Here is a 6,943-nt window from a genome sequence, read left to right as displayed (position 1 = left end):
TTTCATGTATCAGTTTCCTTGTGTAAATTTGAGATATCTCTATTATAGCAGAGTAGAGCATTCACCTGTTAAACATGCAAGTGAGAAGCCTAATATGTAGTAACCTGTGGTTAATGCAACAAAAACTCACAGTTTCAAATAATTCATTCCCAATTGAGTCCCAGTGTTATTGATCACCCCAGTGTTATGTGGGTCATGAGTTAATCACCTTTCTCCTGATTACATCACTCAAGCCATCTATGAAACAACTCTGTGTCAAAGCCTGCCCTTGGTAATTTGGGTTAACGCAGCCACAGCATCCTCACAAAATGCTGGACATAAGCCTCAATTGAACCTGCCCTGGATTGCAGCTTTGCACCTCTCATGACGACTTTTCTACACCATTGCTTTTGCAAATACCTTGATAGAATTACAGACATCCAGTAATTCTAATAGAAGGGGCCTCTACAGCGTCTGAACGCTCCTAGGAATTAGTTGGGTCGAGCTAGATGCTGATGATCTTTATAAAAGCTCCAAATCTTTTTACCTATATTAGATGGAAATTTCCTAAACTGATATCACTATATATACATACACATATATATATATATAGAGAGAGAGAGGAAGAGAGAGAGAGAGAGAGGTTACAAATAATAGTAAGACAAAATAAGTATACTGATATCCATGCAAATCAATGAAAAACTTTTATTCTAAGCAGTTATTAAAATTAACATCCATTACAAATTAACTAATCATTATTACAAACAGCGTAGGAGAGGACAACAAATAATACACTCTCTGAATAAATCGTACTCTTTTGTTCATTCAGACGATCACTGAGTAACAAATGGAGGATACATGACCAATAGAGCTATGGAAATGGATAAAATAAATATTTGTAATTTTTGAATAAACTAAGTTGTTAGATAAAGATATATACTTTGTTGCTGTAGTTTTGATAAATGCAGTGAATAAGTCAGATGTACGGCCAAAAGATTTTCACATATACGTAGAAATGCGCCTACAATATTCATGGCGCTCTCACCATAAGGCAATGGAGTTTGAACTCTCACCTCCCTCGAATGTAGAGACAAAATCCACATGTAACGAACTTTGCGCCAAATAAAAGTAAATAGCTATCAGACATTTTCAATGGGATATGTACATATAATTCACTACATGATTTACGATTTCATCTGTCATAACCAAAATTTGAATTAAATAAACAAAACTAAAGTGATGCCCAAATTTACTATAATGTGAGGACTTTGGGATTAGGAATTACATTCCAGCAGCAGCAAAAGAAACTGATTTAAAACAGGTGATTGCACGTTATTGACGTTTTCATTGGTTTCTATCTAGACAAAAATTTAGTTGGGCAAACACTCAAAGTTGCCTCACTTTTACTCTAATGCAGTGCTTCTTCAGCTGTTGGGACTGAAATTTAAAAAGAATACCACCCAAATAGATACGCATTGAATCAACAAAGGGAAGTACTTATTCCACTACACATGGAATAGTGTATATACAAGCTTTGATTATATGTTATTTTTCAAATTAATGAAAATTTAAACACTGCACTCTAGTTCAGTGCTAAGTGTCACACTTCCACGTTTGAGAGAGATCATAATCATCATTATTTGTCTTCTACCAATTTATCCCAATCCATTCTAAGAGCCGCTGCCTTTGACGCTGATAGCACAATAACACCCAATATAAATTCTGTCCCTTTTAAATGAAATTAATAAATAAACCTTTAGAGTTGCTGCAAAAAGCAAGAGGATAGTTAGCATTGGTTGCAAAAGAAGTTAGATGGAAATTTTAAAATTGAAAATAAATATCACTATACTACCATAGGGCATATATACAGAGAGAGAGAGAGAGAGAGAGAGAGAGTGTCATAAACACGCAATAAGACATAAAATATATATTGATATCTCATAGTAAATCAATGAAAAACTTTTATTTAAGACGTTATTATTAACATCCATTACAAATAAACTACCATTATTAAACAAACAAAAGTAGGAGGACGAAAATAATACATTTTCTGTGAAGAAATTGTAAAAGTACCTTTTGTTCATTCTTGTGACGACTAGAGTATCAATGGAGGATACAACCATTAGAGCTTCTGCATGATAAAATAAATATTTGTAATTTTGAATAAACTAAGTTGTTAGGATAAAGATATATACTTTGCTGTTGTAGTCGATAAATGTGAATGAGCGTGCACGTCAAAGACTAATATATACTGAGTGTTCTACCTACAATATTTCGCCACTCTAATCACGGGTTAGTTAGAGTTTGAACTTATCCTCCCTCAATGAGACAAAGAAAATCTTATGTAACCCGACTTTGGTACAAAATAAACTAAATAGTTATTGACATTTCCAAATCGATATTTTACCAAAAATATAATTCACCTACATGTATTTCTTTTGTTAACTAAAATTTAATTAAATAAATAAAAAATTCAAAGATGCTTAATTTACTATAATGAGGACTTCTTGGAGGATTAGGAATTAAATTTAAAAAAGATCAAAAGAAACTGATTTAAATAGGTGATTGCACCACATGTTTTATTGCTTCTTTTTATTTGACAAAATTTAGTTAAACAAATAAAAAAAATCAAAGTTGCTCAATTTACTTAATGCAGGCTTCTTCAGCTGTTGGGAATTAAATTTAGAATACCCACTCAACTAGGACATTAAATAAAATAAAAGGGAAGTACTATTCCATTAATTATGGAATATGTTATACAAGCTTTTGATTATATGTTATTTTTCAATTAATAAAATTGAACACTCGTCCTCTAGTTCAGTGCTATGTCACAAATCTTCCCAATTGTTTGATATATCATAAATCATCATTATTTGTCTTCCACCAATTTATCCTAATCCATTCTAAGAGCTATGCCTTACGCGACATTAATAACACCAATATAAAATGGGGTTTTTTTCCCCTTTAAATAAATTAATAAATAAACCTTTAGAGTTGTTGCAAAGCAAGAGGGATAGTTACATTGGTTGCAAATATTAGATGGAAATTTTAAATTGAAAAAAAAATAAATATCACTCTATATATATATATATATATATATATGAGAGAGAGAGAGAGAGAGAGAGAGAGAGGGGTTACAAATACCAATAAGACAAATATATATATTGATATTCATAAAATCAATGAAAACTTTTATTTAAGACGTTATTAAAAAAATTAACATCCATTACAAATAAACTAATTATTATTAAACAAACAAAGTAGGAGGACAAAATAATACATTTTCTTGTGAAGAAATTGTGTACCTTTTGTTCATTCTTGTGACGACTAGAGTATCAATGGAGGATACAACCATTAGAGCTATGAAATGATAAAATAAATATTTGTAATTTTTGAATAAACTAAGTTGTTAGGAAAAAAATAAAGATATATACTTTGTTGTTGTAGTTTTTTTGATAAATGTGAATGAGCTGCATGTCAAAGACTAATATATATGAGAAGCTGAGCTTTACAATATTTGTGCTCTAACCATGGGTTAGTTGGAGTTTGAACTTAGCTCCTCAATGAGACAAAAATCTTATGTAACTGACTTGGTACAAATAAACTAAATAGTTATTGACATTTCCAGCTGATATTTACCAAAAACATATAATTCACCACATGTTTTTTTTATTTCTTTTTGTTAACTAAAATTTAATTAAATAAATAAAAAATTCAAAGATGCTTAATTTACTATAATGAGGACTTCTTGGGGGATTAGGAATTAAATTTAAAAAAGATCAAAAGAAACTGATTTAAATAGGTGATTGCACCACATGTTTTATTGCTTCTTTTTATTTGATAAAATTTAGTTAAACAAATAAAAAAAATCAAAGTTGCTCAATTTACTTAATGCAGGCTTCTTCAGCTGTTGGGAATTAAATTTAAAAAAGAATAAAAAAAACCCACTCAAATAGTACATTAAATAAATAAAAGGAAGTACTATTCCATTAATTATGGAATATGTTATACAAGCTTTTGATTATATGTTATTTTTCAATTAATAAAATTGAACACTCGTCCTCTAGTTCAGTGCTATGTCACAAATCTTCCCAATTGTTTGATATATCATAAATCATCATTATTTGTCTTCCACCAATTTATCCTAATCCATTCTAATAACACCAATATAAAATGGGGTTTTTTTTCCCCTTTAAATAAATTAATAAATAAACCTTTAGAGTTGTTGCAAAGCAAGAGGGATAGTTACATTGGTTGCACATAAGAGGCCACAAGGGCCTTTTTCTGCTCTAATTTTTGGTGATAGTGCTGATGTGGCTGCCAGGTCAAGATATTATATTCAGTGAAATGCCTTATGTGGAAGTCCAATACACCTGCAAGTTAAGTAGTGGACTTGTCATCCTAGCTCATCACCAGTTCAGCTAGAGTCTTCTTCACCTCATCCCAATCCTGACCCGCAATTCTAGGTTTCCCAAAACCATACTTGTCCGAGCATTCCCCTTTCCACCCCCAAGTCAATATCCTACTTTTCGGTGAGCTTGCCTCTTGTTGTCGTTGTCTTCTTCCATAGTTGAGCTCCATTGCTTTATGTACTCTTCTCTCCAGAATCGTTACAGATAACACTCTCTCTATAAATCCCATTGAACCACGAGTAAAGGTACCTATCTCACCGCTTTTACATGAAACGAAATATGCATGTGAATATACAGATAGTGTTATGTTTAAGCTAAATATGCATGTGAATATACAAATAAGAATTCTTTTGTACTTGTTTACATTAGAATTATTTGTACCAGAATTCTAATGTAACTATTTTTACATTGGAATTTAAAAGGCTTGATTTAAGGAAGAATTTAATGGTTTCTTTAACTGATTTCATATTATGTTTAATTTCATGTTGTTGTTATTAGTTATGTTTTATATTATAATTCTGGGTACTTAGATGTAGCATTTTATTGGATAAACTGTAGAATTTTAAAAGGCTTGATTTAATGATGAATTTAATGGTTTCTTTAAACTCAATTCATGTTTTGTTTGATTTCATATTGTTGTTATCAATTTTGTCGTGGTTTCACCATATTATAATTCTTTCTACTTAGATGGATTGAACATAGGAATTGATAGATTTGGGCAGAATTTAAAATGCTTGTTTTAAAGATGAATGTAATGGTTTCTTTAACCTGGATTGATATATATATTTTTTTTTAATTCATATTGATTCTATTAGTTATATCTAGATTTCCAATGCATTTAATTTTTTATGATTGTTATCAGCACTCATCTGATATGCCATTTTTTTATGTTTTAGAATTCATCAGGTTTGATAAGGAAGAGGTGTTAAATAGTAATGTTCAGCATGAATCTAAGGTAGCAGAGGATTTACATGATGTGGGACTTCTATAGAAGTGGGAGTTCCTTACTTTCTCACTTCCATCCCACTTCCATCCCACCATGAAAGAGACACCTACAAAGAAAATAAAAAGTCAAAATCAAGTCTGTGGTTCATCAACTTGGAGAAGTCATAACTTGAAATTCAAATCAAATTCAAAATGCAAATCAAATCAAAAATGCAAAACGTCTAAGACACAAGTTCGGATACAAGTCCATAAGTCAAGATGACTGTCAAGATGATTTCAAATTTCTTGTATTTTCAATGAAATCCATGAATTCATATTTATTGAAATGAATAAAATTGATTGTCACAACTTATTTCCTTGTTCACACTTATTTCTTAATCGGAGGTTCCTGCGACAATGTCCAGGGTAATTAACATTAAGGGCTTGCCCCTAATGGAAGTCATAAAAAATTAAATTTGATTTGTGGTCCATTTATTTCAACCGGTCTAATCCTAATTAAAGGCCGGGTGAGAAAAAAGGAGCCCACAGGAGGCCTTTCGTGTTCGAGAGCTAGCCGAGATGGAACTCCAATAAGATGCATTCGCCTTCAACTGTGGGACTTCATCAACTGATTGCTTGAACGCGGATGATCTTAGAAAAATTTCCGTATATAACCCCAAATGCACACCAATATCATTCTCAGAAACACGACGTTTCTTCCCAAAAGCTCGGAAAGTGATGTGGTTAGACTAGTGAGTGAATGGGTATTCCTTGACCATCTCGATGGAGCTAAGGACTTCCAAGCTAAGTTCCTTGAATGTGACTTCTTCAATCAAAAATAATTTATCCCAACTATCATGTGAAATGAGCTCCAACACTATGCCATCTAATCCCAATGTGTTCAAAGCTTCCCAATCAATTTTTCTAACCGTGCCGAACACTTTTTGTGATAGGAGTGCATAACGCGTTTTATGTTCTTCGTTAGAAAACCTTGGTTCTTGCACGGGAGGAGAAGGTTCCCTCCTAGCTCTCTTGGAAGCAAATATCTTGATAGGCATCCTGCAAAAACAAGGTGGAGATCATCCAACTAAGTTACAAGCAAAGTGGGCATCAAAAGAATGAAGAAAATCAAGAAAATGCACAGTGATACAGTAATTTCGGAAAATGTTTTCATGAACTTTCTTGTAAAAGTAGCCAAAAATTTTACAAATCAAGGAAAACACTTTGATAATCACTAAGCATTCACAAACCAACAAAAATCCAAGAAATTCCACCCTCAACAATAAGAAGAACTCAAGGTTTTGAGTGAGAGGTCAAACCCTTACCCTAGAGTAAGATGATTGAATCCAAGGGTTGAATCCGGCCAAAAGCTTGTCAAACTCCAAATTTTTATCACTAAAATGGAAAAGAGAAGGAGGAGAGCAAAAAAAAATGAAGACAAATGGTGGAGAAATGAGGAAGAGAAGGTTAGAAGAATGGGGAAGAAGAGTGAATAGTAAAGTCCCAAAAACCCCACTATATAAGCTCTCACTCGGGTGGTCTTGCCGACCATCCTTGCGGCCACAAGGATGGTCCTCAAGACTCACTGGATAAGTCCCGAGGGGCATCCTTGCGGCCACAAGGATGGT

The sequence above is a fragment of the Dioscorea cayenensis genome, chromosome 12 (genome assembly GCF_009730915.1).
Source record: "Dioscorea cayenensis subsp. rotundata cultivar TDr96_F1 chromosome 12, TDr96_F1_v2_PseudoChromosome.rev07_lg8_w22 25.fasta, whole genome shotgun sequence".
NCBI classification, from domain to species: Eukaryota; Viridiplantae; Streptophyta; class Magnoliopsida; order Dioscoreales; family Dioscoreaceae; genus Dioscorea; species Dioscorea cayenensis.
This window is presented reverse-complemented; position numbering follows the sequence as displayed.